Source organism: Microcaecilia unicolor, chromosome 11 (genome assembly GCF_901765095.1).
Source record: "Microcaecilia unicolor chromosome 11, aMicUni1.1, whole genome shotgun sequence".
Taxonomy (NCBI): Eukaryota; Metazoa; Chordata; class Amphibia; order Gymnophiona; family Siphonopidae; genus Microcaecilia; species Microcaecilia unicolor.
The window spans coordinates 133,177,458-133,201,091 of record NC_044041.1 but is presented as its reverse complement, the minus strand read 5'-3'; the positions used below and the strand labels follow the sequence as shown (position 1 = coordinate 133,201,091).

Genomic DNA, 23,634 nt, shown 5'->3' with positions numbered 1-23,634 from the left:
TGTAGGACTTCCATTTTATGACGATAATTGAGCAACCGCGCAACCACCACTCTTGGTCGCTCTTGATTTTCTCTGATTCGGCCAATTCGATGTGCCCTTTCAATAACCAACTGCCCAAATGAGTCTGTCAAGGCCAATTCCTTAGATAACCATCCCGTGAGCCAGTCCACCAGGTTCTTGTCAGGTATTTTCTCGGAAAGGCCCACTATCCGCACATTGTTCCTGCGGGAGCGATTTTCTAGATCTTCCAGCTTATCCATGTGCTCTTGAAGCTGCCGTTTTACCTCCCGCAAATCTGTGCTGTAGCCTTGCGAATCGTCCTCCAAGGCGGACACCCTGGTCTCTGCATCCTCCATTCGGGTTTCCAAACCTTCCATTTTCGTATTGAAAGCGTCCAATTTTAAATCTAAAGCGTCCCATTTTGGCTGCCAAGCATTTGCAACTGCAAGCGTTAACTGTTCAAGTTGCGACGCTGTAAAATTTTGTTGCGCCGGAAGCGGGTCCTCCGCCATTTTCGGGTCTGGCGCTGACATTTTACTTTTCTCCTTATCTTTTTTCCCCGTTCGTAGCGCCATTCCGGGTGGAGACTGTTTAAGATATTTGTCCATTAAGGTACGCCAGCTTTAAATTTCCCTGTTTAATCTCTCGTGTTGCAATATTCAAGCGGTTTCTGGAGCGAGGGCCCAAGAGCTAAAGCAGCACACGTCCACTCAGCTCATCACGTCACGTGCTCTCTCTATTGGCTGGTTTTATAACTATTCCTAAATCCCTTGATAAGATTGTAATGTTTGGTATTCAGGTTATGAAATTGATGTCTAGATGTACTTGTCTCAAGCTCTTCAATATCACGTAGAACCATTTCATTAAAGGTGGTGATAATAGGATGAGGATTACCTGGTGTAGCCATTTTGAATCTATTTTTTTAACAACAAACAAGTTAATAGTAGTATTCTGTTCATTGAAAAAATGTTTCAATTGAAGTTTATGGTGCTGATTGGCTCATTACTTAAGTTGCATGTGCAAATCGACAATGTGTGCTGATTTGCAGCTGCAACTTTAGTCACCATATATAGATTCGGGGGTTAGTGTGTATGTTAAGGCAAGGGATGGGTATGTGGATGTTTGTGAGAGGGATGGTTTGATTGAGAAGCATGTCTATGGGGGGAATGATGTGGTGGTAGGGGTTGCTTGGAAGGTGTCTTTCTAGTGCTGTTTTGCACCAGGTGCTTCAGTTTTTTCCCCCTCATCACTGTTTGGGGAGGGGGTGCAAGAGAATGATGTTTGTACATCTCTTTCCACCTGCCTGTGGTGGTCTACAAGGAACTACTAAGGATGGAAGGGGAAAGGCTTTAGGAATGAAACTTTGATCAACATTCTTCAGACTATTTCTGCTGTCCAAGGTAAGTAATGGGGAATTTTTGGTATGTTTGCATATCTGAGTATACTGGCCCAGTGTTTCCTGTTCTCAAACTCCTTCAAGAGATTCCCATTTTCTTCCTACATGCCAAATTTGGTAATTACTACTACTACTATTTAACATTTCTAAAGCGCTACCAGGGTTACGCAGCGCTGTACAATCTAACAAAGAAGGACAGTCCCTGTTCAAAGGAGCTTACAATCTAAAGGACAAAAAAGTGCAGTCAATCAAATCGGGGGCAGTCTAGATTTCCTGGATAGAGGTACAATGGTTAGGTGCCGAAAGCGACATTGAAGAGGTGGGCTTTGAGCAAGGATTTGAAGATGGGCAGGGAGGGGGCTTGGCGTATGGGCTCAGGGAGTTTATTCCAAGCATAGGGTGAGGCGAGGCAGAAAGGGCGGAGCCTGGAGTTGGCAGTGGTGGAGAAGGGTACTGAGAGGAGGGATTTGTCCTGTGAGCGGAGGTTACGGGTAGGGAGCGTAAGGGGAGATGAGGGTAGAGAGGTAATGAGGGGCTGCAGATTGAGTTCATTTGTAGGTTAGTAGGAGAAGCTTGAACTGTATGCGGTACCTGATCAGAAGCCAGTGAAGTGACTTGAGGAGAGGGGTGATATGAGCATATCGGTCTCTAGGCGGAAGATAAGACGGGCAGCAGAGTTCTGAATGGATTGAAGGGGGGATAGATGGTTAAGTGGGAGGCCAGTGAGGAGTAGGTTGCAGTAGTCGACCTACTCCTCACAACAAAATAGAGGGATCTTCCAAGAAAGAGGTCCCTGTCTGAGAGGAAAGTATAATATGATATGAAATGTTAGGTTCAAAGAAAATAACAAAAGATAAAAAGAAAAACGTCAATTAATGATATGATTTCTTCAGATTTTTGTAAAAGATAGGTGGGAATAGTCCTAAACTCAATAGATAAAGAGCACCAGATATGAACTGCATGATGAGGAAAAGATACCTGCAAAGATTTTTTTTTATGTTTAACCACAGAGAATGATGAAAAATAGAGAAAACGGAAATCTCCACCTCGAGAAGAAGTAGGAGATAGAGGAAAGGAAAATAAGATAATCAAATATTCTGGAAATACACCTTCAAACATTTTATAAACCCAACAAGAGGTCACGTGATGCTAGGCTAAGGGGAGGACGCCGCACGTAGCAGCTCCGCGGATCCCCAGATAACATCGACCCGTAGCGACATCAAAATCGGGGGAAAACTCAGTGAAACCGCCGCAAGAACAGTGGGAACTCCCTTACAACAAAATCCATCGAATTCGCCGCTGCAAACAGGCTGGAATGGCGTCAAAATCGAGCCGCAAGGAAGGAGCGAGGAGCCGCGTGGGAGATGGCAAAATGGCGGACGCAGGCCCCTCAGGCGAATCGCTGAGCTCGATCTGGGCGACTGAGATTGCGGGGGAAGTATCGAGCCTCTTGGAGGTATCGGTGGACAAGAAATTGCAACGGATCTCAGACCAAATTGAGCAGCTGGACGGAAAAATAGAAGGCTTAAAAACGGACATGTCAGGCTTTCAGCAGCGCCTTTCTGATATGGAAGACCAAAGTATGCAGCATGAAAGCCAACAGAAAGAGATGCTAAAAAGACTGGAAAGCCTAGAGTCCAAGCTTGAAGACTTAGAGAACCGCTCACGCCGGAATAATTTAAGGTTTGTGGGATTGCCCGAGTCTATTAGAGAAGTGGATCTCAGGCAGTTCTTGGAGAAATGGCTGCCTAAAGCGTTGAATTTGAAAGAACTGGAAAAATGTTTGAAGATTGAGCGGGCACACTGGCTGGGCAGTACCAGACAAGGGAAAGAGAGACCAAGGATTGTAATATGCAGAGTCCTGAATTATACCCACAAGCAGGATATTTTACATACATGGCGCTCGAGGGGCAAGATCCAGTATGAAGCTTCTACAGTACTTTGCTTCCAAGATTTTTCAGCAGCGGTGGCGGCCCAGCGCAGACAGTTCATGGAGGTTTGCAAGCAGCTCTATGAGAGACAAGCACGCTTTGCACTACTATTTCCCGCCAAGCTGCGCATCCAGTTTGAAGGCAAGCCACATTTTTTCACATCCCCTGCGGAGGCGACGAAATTTGTGAACCGAATGGAAGTCCACGAGCAGGAGAGTGGTGACGGAGAGGTTTCTGGCAATCTGCCGGGTCAGCACCCGACGGGGAAAGATCTAAGCAGAGAGGAACACAAGCCGCAGGGAGAAGATCACTGAGGAAAACGCACCAGGAGTAGCAGAGGACAGTGCACTGAAGGTGTCATTTTACTGGTGGGCATGAGGGCAAGTTAGAAGAGATATGCCTATAAATTGAAAACTTTTTCCATAGTTGAGCTATTAAAAGTTATAATGTAAGGAGATGTCGCTGGGTGAGGGGAGGGGCAGGGGGCGTGACCAGTTCTCAGAGAACGCAGTTACCAATGAGGAGGGGTTGGGGAAGAGGGAGGGGGGGGACGGGAGGGGGAGAGGGGGGGGAGTATAAGTATGGGTTTAAATATTTTCTGTGTCTAGTATGGTTTGCTATATTTTTTCCTTATTGCAATTCTTCCTTCCGAGCAGCAAAGGCTGAGAGATGTAAAATGTTCTGTTTCCAATGGAATGGTGGATGGAGGTTGCACCCAGGGGCTGGGGGGTGCGGTCTCACAGGGAGAGTTCAACAACCTATATACAACATAGGAGTCCTACTGACAGATGGGATCTGTTAAATTAATTTCCTGGAATGTAGGGGGGATATCCTCCCCATTAAACGCACCAAGGTGCTGCAGGCCCTGCGGCGGCACAAGGCAGATCTTGCTTTGTTACAGGAGACACATTTGACAACCCAGGAGCACAATAAATTTCAGCAGGGATGGGTGGAACAGGCAATAGGATCCCCAGCGGTAGGTAAGAAGGGGGGGTTTTGATATTAATTCGGAAAGGCCTACAGGCTCGGATAAAACGAGTCAAACGGGACTCCGAGGGCAGATATGTACTAGTTGAAGTGGAAATGGGGCAATCTATGTATATTCTATGTAATGTGTATGCACCCAATGTGTATGACCGTAAGTTCCACCGGTCCCTCATTGAGCTGTTGGGTCCCTATCAAGGGGGAAATGTGATCCTGGGAGGTGATTTTAATCTGGTGTATGATGCTCAGATGGATAAAACAAGTTCCTTGGCTTCAGGTCAGAGCCCGGGGGTGGGGGGCCTGCCCTTTCTCTGCTCCACATTGGATTTGATTGATGTATGGAGAGTGTTACACCCGAATGTAAGGGACTATACTCATACATCTAGAGCACATCTTACACAATCACGTATAGATTACTTCTTCATCTCAAGAAATCTATTTTCAAAAGTACAAGTAGCGGAGATAGGGCCGTGCGAGGTTTCGGATCACTCAATCATCTGGTTTCAGCTACAGGGTCTAGGGTCTAGGGTCTGGGGGAGGAGGGGGAGGTTGGAGATTCCCCTTTGAGCTATTTTGGGACTCCCAATTTAAAGCATATGTAAATGACAAATGGAAGGAATATGCAACTCACAATAAGCAACATCAAAACCAACCTAGTTTATATTGGGAAACATCAAAAGCGGTGATACGGGGAGAGATAATTGCTTACAGGGCTAGAGTCAAGAAGATGAGGGATAAAGAGATCATCAGACTGGAAAAGGAGGTCCGTTCACAGAGGATTAGATGTGGGACGCGTATGACATCTGGGGAGAAGGGAGCTCTCTTAGCCACTCAGAAAGCACTGAATGAATTACTCCACCAGAGAGCTGTTAAGTCTCACAAGTATTATCAATATCAATTTTTTATCCATGGTAATAAAGCTGGGGCACTGCTAGGGAGACTGGTGCGGGGGAAAAGAGGTACACAGGGAATTTTAGAGGTAAAAGATGAAGGTGGCCTGCTTTGCAGAAAACCTAAGGACATTGCAGAATGTTTCAAACGGTATTATGAGAAATTGTACAGGAAGCCACTAGACACAATAGAAGACAGTATGCTGTACTTAACTAACCAGGCCTTACCTCGGGTGTCAGAATCCCAGAAGGTATATTTAAATGGTCCAATTACAGAGGGTGAGCTGATGCTGGCGCTCCAGCAGAGTAATATACAAAAGGCACCGGGGCCGGATGGATATACCATAGCATATTACAAGTTAGTCCAAGACCAGGTGACAATCCCTCTGTTAAATCTTTACAATGACATGGCAACTTCAGGGGCAATGTCAGATGCCTTGAACGTAGCTAAAGTAATAGTGTTATTGAAGCCTGGGAAAGATGGGTCTAAGGTAGAGTCGTATAGGCCCATATCTCTACTAAATTGTGATGTCAAAATTTATGCTAAGATTTTAGCCAACAGGCTGTAATGAGTATTGCCAGATTTGATTGCACCCCCGCAGGTGGGATTCGTGAAAGGTAGGTCGGTGGGGAGCAATGTTAGGGCACTGTTGGCATCCCTGGAGACTGTGGAGAGGCGGAAAAGGCCTTCCCTGTTGGTCAGTTTCGACGCAGAGAAGGCCTTTGATCGGGTGATATGGAATTTCATGTTCACGGTTATGGAAAGAGTCGGAGTGGACGGGTACTTTCGGAGGGCAGTGGGTGCGCTCTACTCTAACCCACAGGCTTACATGTGGGTCAATGGGGAGAACTCGGCGCGGTTTCAGATTAGAAGAGGCACCAGGCAGGGGTGTCCTTTGTCCCCACTGCTGTTTGTGTTAGCTCTAGACCCTTTAATCAGGGAAATTGAGAACCACCCAGAAGTGAGGGGGTGACATGGGGCACTTCATCGTTCAAGGTTTCCGCGTTCGCGGACGACATATTAGTACATCTAACACACCCAGCTCGATCATTGCGAGCTCTGTTGGAATTGTTTCAGGAGTACGGCGATTTTGCAGGGCTCAAAATCAATTATTCTAAATCTTTGGCATTAACAGCTCACACAAGTGTGAAGTCAGAGTGGGGAGCTGGATTCCCGCTCAAGTGGGCTTCGGAATTTCTTCCTTATCTAGGAGTGAGAATCTCTATGAGTACGTCCCTGTTATACCAACTAAATTTTAATCACCTGTTAGATAGGCTAAAGAGTCGATTGAGCATGTGGGGGACACTACCGCTTACGTTACATGGGCGGATACATCTGTTTCGAATGGCTGAATTCCTGAGGTGGCTATACACATTCCAGGTACTACCCTTGTGGCTTCGGCGTAAAGACCTGAATCAGCTCTATGGGTACCTGAGGAGGTTCGTATGGAGAGATGCTAAACCGAAACTTCCTTTGAGCTTACTCATGGGCTCATGGAGGGAGGGAGGTATGGGACTTCCTAATATCCGCAGATACAACCAAGCTTGTCTGCTGCGCCACTTAGGGGACTGGCTAATGGGGAGGCAGGACTATACACCACGAGATGTGGAATATGAGTTTTTTAAACCGTTTCATCCACATTACTTATTACATTGCGAGAGGAGAGCAATTCCGATATACATGCGAAATAGTGTGCTTTTGGGCCCCTTGAGGGAGGTTTGGAGGGACTTGAATAGGATATGGGGCCTGGCGGCAGATGTATCAGACCTACTGCCACTGCAGGACAATCCACAATTTGCCCCAGGGTCTGAAAATAAAATATTTCGCATATGGGCAGATATGGGGATCACGAGGCTTGAGCATGTTCTGGATACAAGGGGGAAGATCCTATCATTAGGAGCCTTAGGTATTTGTATGAATCACCTATTCGCATATCATCAATTGGCTCACTACGTACGGTCTCTGAACCAAAGTAAGCTGGAAAGTGGGCATGGGCGTAGAATTAGGGCCTTTTTTGGGATGGTTCCTGGAGATAGGTTGTCGGTATCGGGCCTGCAGAAAGCTATAGGGGTGCAAGAGGGACCGAGGAACACGGAGGTTATTCGCCAAAGATGGGGAGTAGATTTGGGACAACCAAACTTGCAATTAGATTTCCCTAAATTGATAGCTCATATACCCCAATTGTCGGTTAATGCAGGTCTTCGGGAGTGTCAGTACCGTATAATATACAGGGCGTATATGGCCAAAAGTCAATTATTCAAATTTGGGGGGGTTGCAGATCCGCTTTGTGCGAAATGTGAGCAGGGGGAGGGTACACTAGTGCACTCCCTTTGGGCATGCCATAAAATCCAGGCATTTTGGAAGCAGATATTTCTTTATCTAGAGTCTCTGGTGAAGCTGCGGATTCCATTCTCACCTCAGGGGGTATTATTGGATAAATATGAAGTATTTCGACTTCATGGTAGAGGGACCCAGCAGCTCATTCGCAAGGCCAGTCTGGTCGGGAAGAAGCTCATAATGGGCGCATGGACGGGTGGATCCCCACCAGATTACTGGCATTGGAGGAACAAATTACATGAACTTTTATTGTTGGAGCGTAGGGGGGTGGGGTCCTCCCCCAGAAGGCGTAAAGCATTTTTGGCAGTGTGGGAACCCTATATACAATCCTTGTCACATAAACCTCGCAGTTTAATATTTAACAAGCTTTGATAGGAAGAGAGTTGTGTTTTTTTTTTTTGTTTTTTTTTTGAACAGTCAGGAAGAATAAAGACACAGAAAATGGGAAAGTGCATTCATAGTGAGGGTGGAAAAGGGTCATGGGAGGGGGGGGTTAATAGATGGTTTCTAAATTAGGGTGGAGTGTCATCAGAGTTCAGACACTCTGCTCGAGCAGCGACGTTTAAATACTGCTGTGATAGTTGAAGGCTCCATTATTTATGTTTGTGATGCAGCATTGCAATATTGTTTTATGTTAGAGGGTCATACATGGACTTCAATATAGTGTGGAAAGCAGTTTATGAGGGACTTTTGGGAGGGGGGAGGGAAATGTTGGGAGAAATGTTTGATGGTAGATTGTTCTATTCTAAGAGAGTCGCATACGCATTTGTACTGTATGTCTTCTCTCCATTTGTTACTTGAAATGTTCTTTCTGAAGTACCATAAATAAACTGTTAGGGATTTTGGGGGGGGGGGGGGGGGGGAGGGGGGGAGGAAGGGAGGGACGAAAAATGTAAAATGTTCTTGGAGAGCAGAGGTAATTGTCCTATTTCTCTGTGTTTGCTGCAAAATGGAAGTTGTCTCTTCAATAAAATATATTTAAACATAAACCCAACAAGCCAACTTAAAAGAAATATGAGCATTCGTGGGCAGCTATTGCAGCCTAACCAAAAAGGGAATAGCGTGTCAAACTTTTTATTTCCCAAACACCATCTTTGCTGCTGTAGTTTGTAAAACTTATAGTCTAGAGAGAGACTTGCAGTAATCCAGGTAGGATAGAATCATTGTCTGAACCCAAGATAGAAAAATGTTTGCTCCCTCCTCTGGCCTAAGAACTTGTTCCTCTTGGCCTGTTACCGGGTAGACATGAGATCCACTGGAGGAGATGGCCCCTCTGACCCCTAATAGGGCAAAGGACACATTTGCCAGGTCTAATTTGGGGTGGGAAGAATGTTGGCTCTAACCAAATTCTGCTGTACTCTTAATATTCTCCGAGGACAAGCAGGCTGTTTATTCTCACATGTGAGTCGACGTCCGCATAGAGCCCAGGAACCGGCATTTTGCAAGCAAAATATATATTAAAAAAAAATGTTGCCAGAGTCTTCTGGCGTTGAGGTGTGGCAGGTATCCATCTGCGCTCTTCTTTGAGGCCCAGGAAAGAGTCAGACTTTGCGAGTTTCTCGCTTATTTTTCTTTATTTTTTCGTTATTAAAAATAATAATAATAATAAACTACCTGTAGTTTCCTTACGTTTTTTCCCTTTTAAAGTTTTCTTTTTTTTTTTTCGACGCAGCCGGCCTTTAGGCTGGGCAGTCATGTTCTTCCCTTTTTTTGTGCCCTTTTTCTCTTTTAATAGGCACAATCACATCTTTTGATTTTTGCCAAAGCTGTTTTTCCTTCCATGTCATCAAAGACACCCAGCGGCTTCAAACGTTGTACTTGGTGCAACTGGACCATCTCAGGTACCGATACTCGTGCGTGGTGTATCCAGTGCCTTGGGCCCGACCATAGCCCAGCCACTTGTAGCATGTGTCTTCATATGAACAAACGGACTCGAGCGTCTCGAGAAGCCCAACGAGAGAAGCTTTTTGGGGCTTGGTCTGGTCCTTCGACGTCAACATTGACATCGGTACCGAGGTTGGCGGCATCGACATTGAGGGACGCATTAATGTCGGGAGGAGAGGTAATGGCTGCTAAGAGACCAACTCGTGCTGGGAGCAGCGAGGTGTCGAGTGTGTCTCCACCTGCGGTCCCGGCCTCGAGGAGACGTGAGGATTCCACGTCTACCTCATCGGTACCGAGTAGTCTCGATGACGGGTGTCGAGCGAAGGCAAAGAAGCACCATCATCGTTCTCCTACGACACACGGTGCTGGGAGCTCCGGTGCGTTGAAGGACTTGGCACCCGAAAAGCGTTGGCGCCAAGAGGACCGCTCCCCCTCTATACAAAAGGTGCCGATGCGTTGGTCTCCTGGCAGCCTGGTACCTGCTCCCAAACCTCAGCAGATTCTGGCACCAGTTGTTCCACCGACCCTGCAGCCTTATCCGATGGCTGCTCTTGACGAGCGCATCTGGGCCCTGCTTCCAGAGCTTCTGGAAGGATTGCTGTGCCAGTCTGCTTCGGTGTCGAGGGTGCTTGCGCCATCCGTGCAGTCTGGTGCAGCGGCATCTGGCCCTTCACCTGCGGTGAGATCCCAGGCCTCAGTGCTGCCTGCGGCATCGGAGTCAGGTGCCACCCACGTCAACTCCCCTTCGACGTCGGGGGAGGAAGCTTTGCCGCAGTCCAGGCGGGCGTCTGCCTCTCAAAATCGCCATCAAAGACGTCGTTCCTCGGCATCAAGGCAGGCTCAGTCTCGGAGTGCCCTGCAAGAGGTCTTATCCGATACTGAAGAAGAGTGTTTGTGGGAGTCAGAGGAAGATCCCAGGTACTTTTCTTCTGATGAGTCCTATGGGATTCCCTCTGAACCTTCCCCTCCAGCAGAAAGGAGACTTTCTCCACCGGAGAGTCTATCCTTTACCTCCTTTGTCCGGGAAATGGCTACAGCTATTCTCTTCCCTATGGAGGTTGAGGATGAGCCCAGGGCTGAGATGCTCGAAGTCTTGGACTATCCTTCCCCACCTTGAGAGGCTGTGACGGCTCCTCTACGTAAGGTACTGAAGGAAGTCCTTATGCGAAATTGGTCATTCCCTCTCTCTGGCCCTGTGATCCCAAAGAATGCTGATTCCCAGTATCGGATCCATGGTGAACCTGGGTTGATGAGGTCTCAGTTATTCCTCAATTCCATGGTGGTGGACTCCGCCCTCAAAAGAGCCAAGAGTACTAGAGACTATGCTTCGGCGCCCCCAGGCAGAAAAGCTAGGACCTCCCAAATTCAGTCTTACCAGCTCTTCACGAGCATCCACTTGCGGAACTCGGTGAGGCAACTGTCTAGCTTGGTTGATGCCCTCCCTCCGGAGCAGGCCGAGCCTTTTCGCCAGGTGGTCAGGCAGCAGAAGGCGTGTTGAAAATTCCTGGCCAGGGGCACCTTCGACACTTTTGATGTAGCATCCAGAATTGCTGCCCAGGGTATAGTGATGCGCAGAATCTCATGGCTGTGTGTCTCTGACCTGGATCATTCGGTCCAGCAGCAAATGGTGGATGTTCCTTGCCGGGGGATAACCTTTTTGGTGAGAAAGTAGAGGATCTTGTTTACCAGATCAAGAAGCACAATGATGCTATAGATTCTCTCTTCCACTGGGCGTCTTCTGGTACAACCTCCTTATGTAGGAGGTTTTTTAGAGGGAAGAGGAGTGCGCCCTATTCCTATGCTAGGCGTAGGTACACTCCGGCTTCTCGGCAGCCTGCCCAGGCTCAGTCCCAGCGCGATCATTCTCGGCAATAGCGTGTGCCTAAGGCCCCAGCTGCTCCCCAGCAAAAGCAAGGGACGGGCTTTTGACTGGCTCCAGTTACGCATAGCCATAGTAAAAGTGTCCTTACCGGGCGACTTGCCGGTTGGGGGGCAGTTAATATTTTTTCACCAAAGGTGGCTTCTCATAACCTTCGACCGGTGGGTTCTTCAGATAGTCTGGTTGGGATACTCCCTCAATCTGGAATCCAAACCAAATTGCCTACCAGGAGCTCATTCTTACAGCTCCCAGCACAAGCAGGTACTTGCAGAGGATCTCTCCGCCTTTCTGAAGGCCCAAGCGGTCGAACCCGTTCCACAAGGGGAAGAAGGGCTGGGATTCTATTCCAGGTACTTCTTGTACAAAAGAAAACAGGGGGGATGCGTCCCATCCTAGACCTAAGGGCCCTGAACAAATTACTAGTGTGAAAAAAGTTCAGGATGGTTTCACTGGGCACCCTTCTTCCCATGATTCAGGAAAACGATTGGCTATGCTCGCTGGGCTTAAAGGATGCTTACATACACATTTCGAAACTTCCAGCTCACAGGAGGTATCTTCGATTTCGGCTGGGAACACAACACTTTCAGTACCGTGTACTGCCTTTTGGTCTTGCTTCTTTGCCCAGGGTGTTTACAGAATGCCTTGCGGTAGTCGCAGCATCGCTACCAGATTGGGAGTGCATGTGTTTCCATATCTGGATGATTGGCTGGTGAAGAGCACTTCGGAGGAAGGTGCTCTGGAGTCCATGCGAATGACTATTCAGGTGCTGGAGCTACTGGGGTTCGCAGTAAATTACTCCAAGTCCCATCTCACCCCAATCCAAAAATTGGAATTCATTGGAGCTCTGCTGGACACGAAGACAGCTCAAGCTTATCTCCCCGAGCCAAGGGCAGACAACCTCCTGTCCCTGGTGTCCATAGTTCGAGCATCTCAGCAGATCACAGATTGGCAGATGTTGAGGCTTCTCAGATATATGGCCTCCACAGTTCATGTAACACCCATGGCACATTTACACATGAGGTCAGCTCAATGGACCCTAGCTTCCCAGTGGTATCAAGCTGCAGGGGATCTGGAGGATGTGATCCGACTCTCCACCGAATTTTGAAATTTTCTTAAGTAGTGGACAATCCGATCCAATTTGACCACGGGACGACTATTCCAAATTCCTCAGCCACAAAAATTGCTGACGACAGATGCATCCCTCCTAGGGTTGGGAGCTCATGTAGATGGGCTTCACACGCAAGGAGCCTGGTCCTACCAGGATACAGGGCTTCAGATCAACCTTCTGAAATTGCGAGCAATCTGGAACGCGCTAAAGGCTTTCAGAGATCGGCTGGCCAACCAAATCATCTTGATTCAAACAGACAGGTTGCGATGTATTACACCAACAAGCAGGGGGGCACCGGATCTCACCCTTTGTGTCAGGAAGCTGTTCAGATGTGGCTTTGGGCACGCCGTCACGGCATGTTTCTCCAAGCTACTTATCTGGCAGGTGTAAACAGTCTGGCCGACAGACTGAGCAAGGTATTGCAACCGCACGAGTGGTCACTGAACATGGGTGTAGCCCGCAAGAACTTCCGAGCGTGGGACACCCCCTTGGTGGATCTTTTTGCCACTCAGATCAATCACAAGGTCCCACAGTTCTGTTCCAGGCTTCAGGCCCATGACAGACTAGCGTCAGATGCCTTTCTCCTTCATTGGGGAACAGGCCTTCTGTATGCATATCCTCTCATACCTCTAGTAGAGAAAACTTTGCTGAAACTCAAGCAAGACCGCAGAACCATGATTCTGATTGCTGTTTTCTGGCCACGCCAGATTTGGTTCCTTCTTCTTCTGGAGTTGTCCTCCGAAGAACCGTGGAGATTGGAGTGTTTTCCAACTCTCATCACCCAGAACGAGGGGTCGCTTCTACATTCCAACCTCCAGTCTCTTGCTCTTACGGCCTGGATGTTGAGACCTTAGATTTCGCCTCCTTGGGTCTTTCAGAGGATGTCTCCCAGGTCTTGCTTCCAGGAAAGATTCCACAAAGAAATGTTACTCTTTTAAATGGAGGAGGTTTGCCGTCTGGTGTGCCATCAAGGCCCTAGATCCGCTTTCTTGTCCTACACAGACCCTGCTTGAATACCTTCTACACTTGTCAGAGTCATGTCTCAAGACCAGCTCCATAAGGGTTCATCTCAGTGCAATTAGTGCTTATCATTGGTGTGCAGAGGGTAAGCCTATCTCTGGACAGCCTTTAGTTGTTCGCTTCATGAGAGGTTTGCTTTTGTCAAAGCCCCCTGTCAAACCTCCGCCAGTGTCATGGGATCTCAACGTCGTTCTCACCCAGCTGATGAAAGCTCCTTTTGAGCCACTGAATTCCTTGCCATCTGAAGTACTTGACCTGGAAAGTCATTTTCTTGGTGGCTGTTACTTCAGCTCATAGGGTCAGTGTGCTTCAGGCTTAGTAGTGCATGCACCTTATACTAAGTTTCATCACAATAGAGTTGTCCTCTGCACGCACCCTAAGTTCCTGCCAAAGGTGGTGTCGGAGTTCCACTGAACCAGTCAATTGTCTTGCCAACATTTTTTCCCCGTCCTCATGCCCACCCTAGCGAAAGCAGTTTGCACACCTTGGACTGCAAGAGAGCATTGGCCTTTTACGTGGAACGGACGAACCCCTTCAGACAGTCCGCCCAGTTGTTTGTTTCTTTCGATCCCAACAGGAGGGGAGTCACCATCAGGAAACGCACAATCTCAAATTGGCTAGCAGATTGCATTTCCTTCACTTATGCCCAAGCTGGGCTGACTTTGGAGGGCCACGTCACGGCTCATAATGTTAGAGCCATGGCTGCGTCGGTGGCTCATTTAAAGTCAGCCTCCATTGAAGAGATTTGTAAGGCTGCAACGTGGTCATCAGTCCACACATTCACATCTCACTACTGCCTTCAGCAGGATATCCGATGCGACAGTTGGTTTGGGCAGTCAGTCCTACAGAGTTTGTTTGGGGTTTAGAATTCAATTCCACCCCCCCCCCCCCCCAGGCCCTTTTTGTTCTTTTCCAGGCTGCACTCTCAGTTAGTTGTTTTTAGTTTCAGGTCAGTCTTTGTTACATGCTTGCCGTTGCGAGGCCCAATTGACCACTGTTCATTGTTTTGAGTGAGCCTGGATGCTAGGGATACCCCACATGTGAGAAGAAGCAGCCTGCTTGTTTTCGGAGAAAGCGAAGATGCTTACCTGTAGCAGGTATTCTCCAAGGACAGCAGGCTGATTGTTCTCACAAACCTGCCCACCTCCCCTTTGGAGTTTTTTGTTTATTTATATGCTTTTGATTTAACTAAAGGGACATGTTCGCACAACGGGTGGGAAGTCGTCCGTGTGGTGCGCGTGGCACCAGAAGACTCTGGCAAATTAAAAAAAATATATATTTTGCTTGCAAAATGCCGGTTCCTGGGCCGACATGGATGTCGACCCACATGTGAGAACAATCAGCCTGCTGTCCTCAGAGAATACCGGCTACAGGTATCTTCACTGTATTAGCTGGAAAAACCGTAGATAGGCCAAGATGGAGTGTCCTTCTATACAGCCTAAATGTTTGGTCACCTCTCCCAGTATCAGAGAGCTAAACGAGCTCCGTGTCATGTTCCCATAAGCTAATGGTGCCGTATATTATGATATCTCCCAGATTGCTTTACCCAGCCTAGTGTCGAAGACTACCAGTCAGTTGACTCTATCTTTGGTGTAGCTAAGGACCTGCTGATTATTCTCCATTGGGACCTCTGCACCTCCATTGGATATCCTGAATGAGGACTTGCTCTCCCTTTCATCCTACAAGATTCATATCTGTGGATGGAATCTTATCTTAGGAGATTTATTATAGGAAGCCACTTGCTTGAGTGCTCTTAAAAGCCTTAGAGAGAGGAATGGACATTGTGACTGTACTTTTTGGAGATCATTCAAGAGAAATGTGAAACATGGGAGATGCATGTGTGCCATGCCCTATGTACTACATGTCGAGCTGTCACCCTAAGCCCAGAGTCCATGAGAAACACTGTGCTCTGCATAGATGTGAAAAAGGAAGATTTGGAAAACTGTGAATGAAACGTTTTGAGTTTTTACTCCCAAGGACACAGAACCTTTCTTTTGGAACTCTATCAATAGACTATGACGGGATAAAACCATTCCTCCTTAAACTCAATTAGCTATCCCAGTGGATCCAGTACCTGAAAAACCCCAGATTATAACCAAACAACTGCTGTGATGTGCCCTGCATAGCTAGTTCACCAAGTACGGCAGGATCAAGAATCCGTCCCTATTTTTATGTTTAAGTTTGGTATTTACTGTACTCTTATCAGTGTTGCCACTATAAAGAGGTTTACAGACTAAAACATAGCCAGAAAAGAGTTCCAATTTAAATAAATAGAAAAGAGGAAAACAATAGATGCTGCTGTTAACAACCTAATAGGTCAAGAAGTTTAGTTTATTAAAAAGATTTCCTTGACTGCCTTTTTCCAAACAAGCAGCAAGGTGGTGTTTAACTTAAAATCAATAAAAACATAATAAACTAAAGGCATAACAAACAAACTACAGGCTACAAGATAGTGTACAACTGAAAACAAAAGGAGGAGGCCTGGTGAGACCTCGTTGTACCAGAGATTGAAGGGCTGTGGTTGTAGCTGAAGTGGACCTGAGCTTCTGGTGCCCAGACCAGTGAAGACCCCAGTGATGACATCATAACTGTGACTGGGTACCCTATTAAAGTATGCCAGGCTTCTATGGAGAACTAGAGGCCCAGAAGTTTGGATCTTGTGACTCAGGATGGGTAAAAGAAAAAATAAAGGGACATCTTATTGTCTGCTGTTGACCCTAAGAGTGGTCCAATGGGCAAACAGTTGCTCTTCAAAGTGCCAACTTGGACTTTCCATTTCAAAACTCCCTTTCTATCCTGGGGCTTCATTTAGAACCAGAGGGAGATCCACTTCTGTGTTTTCTACCTGGTCTTATGTTGTGGTTTCTTCCATTTCCTCCCCTTTAATTGCTATGGATGGTCAAGGAGACGAGGATGGTTCCCACTGTGTGTCCTCTTAACCCAAATTATTACAAGTACATCAGCCCATGGTTTTACCAACTATATCTGATGGGTTAACACCTACTGTAGTTGGGGGAGTTTTCTTGTGTGATATCTGGCAAGTAGCAACCTGGACATGGTCTATGCTTAAATCATCAGTTCATTCTCTTTGTGAATTTACTAGAGAATCTACTGAGAAATTTGGATGATTTTGAGGGTAGATTAGAAGACATTTCAACCACCATTGTAAACTAGAGGTTTTGGAAAATCAGTTTTGTTCACAGAATGTTTGTTTCCTGAATTGTCCATTGCCAGTGGAAATTTTGTTGCATAAATATTTACACGAGATACTGGGAGTTGCCACTGCACATATTTCTGATCCCAAAATAGTAAGTATTAGTCGAGGAAAGTGGTGCCTCAGGACCAAGAGGGATAAGCCTGAAAATGTGGTTCCAGTTAATTTAAGTCTTCCAGGATTTCCAAGATTTGTTTGAAACTTGGGCTAGCTTAATTTCCTTTGACACTCGACAAGATAAAATACTGATACAAAGTCATACTTTAAAAATTAGGATGCATTATTTTGTGGACATGGGTACAGCTTTTTCCTGATGTTGCTCTGGCTATGTAAGCTTGGTGAAGGTTGTTTCTTCAGATGAGACCTCCATGTCTTGGCTGAGGATTCTTTTTTCCTGAAATTTCCTTGTAAATGTCTTTTGGTTCAGGGTTATAGCTATGCCTTTATGGAGCCTGTTCATCTTGAAAAATTTATTTTAGAGCATTCTTGGTGATCTGTGATTACTTTCTTTATTTAGTAGTAAATAGGATGGGATTTTAGATCATATTTGTGGCAGGTTTCCCTTTCTTCCCCTTGTTTCTTGATCTGTTCTATTTTTAAAAAATTTACTCTCACTAGTTTTTCTTGATGTGAGCTTGTATACATAGAATGGAGAGTCAAATTAAGCATTTACAAGTAATTCAAAATACCACTATCAAACCTATTACTGGAAAAAAAGAAATCCAACCACATTATCTCTCTCCTGAAAGCAGCCTATTGGCTCCCATTGCTCCACCGTATCATTTGTAAGATTTTACTTTTGGTCTATAAACCCTACCTTTTAGTGAACCACTAAATGTCTCTTGTATGCTAACCCCATATTGAAACTCAAGAACACTGCAATCATCATTCCAAAATCTTATGATGGTATCATTGTTCCGAAAAATAACTAATCAACACATTAGAAAAGCAGGTTTTCTTTTTTTTTCTAGTTCAAGGTCCTGAACATTGGAATAACTACCTCAGCCCCTCTGGTATCAGACATCTCTCCAAAACTTTAAAACAGAACTCAAGAGGGTCATGTGACACTATGATCGGTAGCGGCTGCTATTTGCTGTGCTCCTGCTGCCTCTTCACAAAACCCGCTGTTTTCAACTATTTTGACCCCAACCTTTTGGCTCCACTTATCAAGTTACACTCGTAGAGTGTCTCGGGAGCTGTCTACTTGGAGTGCTGTAGAATAGGTTGCATGAAGAAAAATGGCGACACCCGCTAGTCCTGTAAGCTCAACGATCGGATCAGCCTGGGTACCGGAAGTAGTTGCCGGGGTGACTGGAGCCATGGAAAATATATTGGACAAGCGTTTAAGCCCAATGGACTCTAAGTTGGAGCAACTCCACTACAATATGTACCTGCTTAGTGGCAATATATCAGTAGCGCACTGGGGAGTTAGAGGACCATGTGACAACAGTGGAGGAGGTGTGGTCCCGCATGCAGAACTGACTATCTACGAAAAAAAGCTAGAGGATCTGGAAAACAGATCCAGATACAATATCCTGTGCTTTGTGGGATGATCGGGAGTGCGTGGATTCTTGGAGACTTGGTTGCTGCAAGTGTTATCACTTCCAGCTTCGGCGGGCCCATTGCAGGTGGAACAAGCTCATTGGGTGGATCTCCAGCAGTCAGTATCTTCCAGGCCACTTGTGGTGATATGTCGCCTTCTCAACTTCTTCCACAAAACTGCTATTCTGCAGGCCCTGTGGTGGTGGTGGTGGGGTGGGGGGGAAACTTCACTATGAGAACCTTAAAATCCTGTGTTTTCAGGACTATTCGGCGCAGCGATGGAATTTCTCAGCTCTCTGTTCTCAGCTGTTTACTCACAAAATCTGGTTTGCCCTACTTTACCCTGCCAAGCTGAGAATCTCATATCAGAGGGAAACCAAGATGTGGAGGAAGCTCAAAAGTTTCTCCGACAGCTGGACCCCCTGGAGCTGCATGCGGAGAGCTCAGATCATTGACTTTCTGGAGAGCCTGCTTGCTTGGATCTTACGGTGGTATGGTCCCTATGTGGGATTGCTGATAAAGAGGTTATTTGGAGTGACTAAGTAGGTTCTCCCTTTGATGGCAAGGAGTTCTCGGTGGTGAATCAGAGGAGAGGGGAGGACAGAGATCACTATGTCTAGATATGACTTAACACATTGCCTTTCCATTCTTTCATTTTGTTTAATTTTTGTTGTATAGTTCAGATTTTTATGGTAATGAGAGAGCTGCAACTGAGCAGGTCTCCTTAGATGTTTCTGTTGATGGAAGTTGCTCTGTATGTGGGGATAGTAGCTGAGTAGGCATGGGTGATCCTTTGGGGATAAGTATATTTGCAGAAAGAAATGTATGACTTGTATTGGGGCTTTTTTGAGCAGTAGTCTTTGTGTTTTTGGGGGGTTGCTATATATCTGATTCTGAGGGTTTGGTGAGGGGGGAGGTTGGGGACTGACCTGTTCCATCTAAACTGGGGAGAAGTGGGAAGGGATTGTGTGTGTTGGGGGGTCTTGGGAGGAGGTTGGATGTGGTTTGGGTAAGGGATTTGGGATATTTTGAGATTGGGGGGTTTGGTTACACAAAGGGAAATTTTTCTCATAGTTTAGGTACTCGTGGAATACATAAAGTACCACTATGTACTATTTATAATTCTATGGACGTATTTGGGAGAGGCTGTGGGCTGGAACAGCCTCTGTATCTTATAAATACTAGATTTGTTGTGAAATTTATGTTGCAATGTTTTATACCATGGTAAAAGTTGTCACTTGAAATGTGGGAGGTATTCACTCCCCCATTAAACGCTCCAAGGTGTTTCAGCAGATTCATCATGTTAGAACTGACGTGGCCCTTCTTCAAGAAACGCATCTTTCTGATAAAGAACACACAAAACTGGCAAGATGGTGGGTGGAAGAGTGTTTGGCAACTCCAGAAGTTGGTAAGAAGAGTGGAGTAGCCATACTATTCAGAAAAGGGCTGGCCACACAAATACAAAATGTTACTAAAGACCCTGGAGGCCGTTTTATTTTTTGCAAGGCCTTGATAGCGTGGCAAACTGTGCTGGTGGGAAGCATCTATGCTCCCAATCACCTGGACAGCACTTTCTACAGGCGCTTTTTGGGTATTCTTACTGGTGAAATCTCTGCGCCTTTGCTTCTGGGGGTGATTTTAACATGATTTAGGATCCAGAGCTTGATCAATTCCACTCCTCTTGGTATTTGAGTTCTTGGGCTGCAAAGGGATTCCCATATTTTTCCACGTTGTTGGAGCCTCCTGGATGTGTGGCGTGTATTACATCCTCTCGATAGATATTATACGCATAAGTACATAAGTATTGCCATACTAGGAAAGACCAAAGGTCCATCGAGCCCAGCATCCTGTTTCCAACAGTGGACAATCCAGGTCACAAATACCTGGCAAGATCCCAAAAATGTACAAAACATTTTATATGCTTATCCCAGAAATAGTGGATTTTCCCCAAGTCCATTTAATAACGGTCTATGGACTTTTCCTTTAGGAAGCCATCCAAACCTTTTTTTTTTATGTTTCAACGGTTTTTATTGATGACAAGTCAAAAAGTACAAATCCACCTTAACATGGCGGCATCAATGCAATTTTACAGAACTCAACGAAGTAACATTTCAAGAATACAGCATTGCGTACAGTCATCAAATTTTTTATATATAACTTTTATCCCCTCCCCCTTTTTACTGTACTCTATATTTAACTTTTAATATTTCAACAATTATTATTGATGAGATCACATGGTAGACAATTCTGTATCCATCAGCATAAATCTAATAACAAATAATTCCGTCATATATTAATGAACCTAAAACTTCTATCATCCAATTCCCCCCCAAGCTTCCCCCCCTTCCTTTCCTTCTTAAGTATTCATGAATGTGGTCCTGTACTATTACCAGACAATTGCATAACCAATAAACTTTTTATATTAATCTCCAATAATTATGTCTCTTGTTTTACTCTGTGTATTATTGATTTGTTTATATATAAACGGTTTTTATTGATGGACATACTCCAGTTCAAGCATATGAAATGTTTACATTTTATATCTTTTCCAATATTTCTATATTAACAACATAACTTACAACATGCCTATCCCATCATTTTTTAAAAACATTTACTGCCTCCCCCCCCCCCCCCCCCTTCCCCCCTACCAAGAAATGAGAAGCAACAACCTCTGAGTTTGAGCTTCATGATTCTTACTAACATTCTCGTCAAACCTTGCCTAGTCCTTAATTGCTTACACGTGGGCTTCTGGCTTCATTATATCGACCCCAGCCTGTTAAGTACAGCACTTCTGGCTTTGTGGGATATATTTTGTAAATAATGATTCCAAACGTTAAGAAATTTCTTTCTTCTCCTCAAGTTGTCATATGCTTCTCTTGCCTCCCACAACATTAGCTCATGTAGCTTATTCCTCCATAACCATACAGATGGTGGTTCTTCCTGCATCCAATGTCTCAATATACATTTTTTGCCCACTGCAAATGCTTTACATAAAAATACCTCCAAATTTTTATCCGATATCCCATATGCATTAGTTTTGTTCAAAAGTACTCCTCTCCAAGAGGGGTGTAACCTTTGTCCCAATAGTTGTTCTAAGTACTCCTGTATCGCTCTCCAGAATGTTTTTATTTTATCACACCACCAAAATGCATGCAAAAATGTGTTCTTCTCTCTGTGGCATTTAAGGCATTGAGAATCAGAGCTCCATCCCGCCCTTACAGCCTGAGATTGTGTTATATAGCCTCGGTGAATAACCCTGAATTGACTCTCTTGTAATTCTGCCCCCCCCCCATCTGCCCAGGTATGCTTCCAATTAGTTTTGCAAAATTTATTCCCTTCAGCTCATATCCCAAGTCTTTGCTCCATTTGTCTTTGAGCTTCTCATATGTTCTGGGGGGTCCAAGTGGGACCAGGGCTTTATGTAGGCTCGATATTGATACCTGTCCATGTGCGTCCCCTTCCAGGAATTCCCGCACCCTCTGACCCAGTTTTGTGCCCAGGGCTGCCTGATCCAAACTATGCCAGTAATGATGCAATTGTCTATATGTATAATAATCCCTCTGGGCCAATACCTGTCTCTGCTGCAGGTCCTGAAAACTATGCAGATTCCCCTCTTCATTCATTAAGTGTTCAAATAGAGTGATTCCCATTTCCGACCATCTAGCCATTACCCCTTTCTCCAATCCGGGGGGGAAGTCCCTATTTCCCTGTATTGGAAGTTGGTCACTAACATTAGGGTCTTGTCCCCAGTTATGCATAAGAAACTGCCAAGCACGTCGCAATGGTTGCAACAGTATACTTCTTCTGCAGGTAGTTGGTAAACTCTTTGTTTTTGCCTGCAGAAGGAAATTCAAGTGCCACGGGTCAAAGAATGCACGTTCCCAGTTAGTTGGCGTGTGTTGATGTGTGTTAAGTATCCAATCCCTGATGTGTCTTAAAAGACATGCCTGATTGTAACGTCTAATACAGGGGAAACCCAATCCACCCTGAGCCCACCCATCGTATAAGTATTCAAATCGTAGTTTAGACTTCTTTCCCCCCCACACAAATTGCCGACACATCCTATTTAATTTCCTTAAATCTTTACTCAATATATGTATTGGCAACACCTGCAAGATATAGAGCCATCTCGGGAATATGATCATTTTGAAGAGATTTATTCTGCCTATTAATGATAAAGGCAGGTAATTCCATCTCTCCAGAACCCTTTTGGTATCTTGTAGCAGCTTGTCAATATTTATCCTGTACAGAATGGTAGTATCCATAGTTAATCGTACCCCTAAATATCGAAAGGATTCCCCTGCCCTCCTCAATGGCAGCTGTCTGTGCCACTCTCCCATTTGATCCTCTTTCCTACTTAATACTTCTGATTTCTCCAGGTTTAGCTTAAAGCCAGAGAAATCCCCATACTCTGCCATACATTCTAATAGCGCCTTCAGTGATGTCTCTGGAGAAATTACATGAGCCAGCAAATCATCAGCGAAGGCAGCTATTTTAAAAATTTCTGTGCCAACCCTGACTCCTTGCACATCAGGGTTGCGTTGGATATCTCTAAGCAGTGGATCTAGCGTTAACACAAACAGTAAAGGTGACAGGGGGCATCCTTGCCTGGTCCCCCTATGGACAGAGAATGATGGGGATAATATTCCATTAACCCATACCTGGGCCTGTGGAAGATAATATAAGGCTTTGATTGCGTCCTGGAATAATCCTCTTATGCCATATGCATCTAGTGTGCCAAATAAAAAATCCCAGACCACCCTATCGAACGCCTTTTCGGCATCGAAACTTACTAATATTGAGGGCGTGTCCTTTATAAATACCTCCTCTAATGTTACCAATATCTTTCTTACATTTTTAGTAATAGTTCTGCCCTGTACAAACCCTACCTGTGATTCTTCTATAACATCTGGTAATATTCGGGACAAGCGATTTGCCAGGACTTTTGCAAACAATTTTGCTTCAAAATTTAGTAGCGAAATAGGTCTGTATGATTCAGGCTTTTGTACATCTTTTCCTGGTTTTGGAAGTACTATAATCTGTGCTGTTCGTAGTGACGTGGGCATTCGTTGCTCTTGCACTATCATGTTAAACATTGTGGTAAGGGGTTCTACTATTTCCTCCTTCATCAATTTATATAATTCTCCCCTATATCCATCAGGGCCTGGGGCCTTCCCTAGTGGCGCTTGCTGTATTGCCCATGATACCTCCTCTGTTGACGGGAGCATTTAGCATGGCCAGACTTTGTGTGTCCATCTGCGGGAGCTCCTGTCCCGCCAGGTAGATCTCACTATCCATCGGGGGCGGGTCAGGTGAAGCATAAAGCCTCTGATAATATTTTTGCATGATACGATTTATACAATCATCTTTATTTTCTAACACCCCTTCTGAAGAATATAACGCGTTTATCTTATAATTTCCTTGTCTTGGGTTTGCCATCCTGGCCAT

At 45.4% G+C, this 23,634-nt stretch overlaps 1 protein-coding gene across 3 annotated transcripts in view; it reads left to right on the top strand.

Moving 5' to 3' along the window:
- Nucleotides 1-23,634, top strand: part of EIF1AD (eukaryotic translation initiation factor 1A domain containing) — a 140,895-nt gene that overhangs the window by 56,013 nt on the left and 61,248 nt on the right. The gene's annotated exons all lie outside the window — the stretch shown is intronic.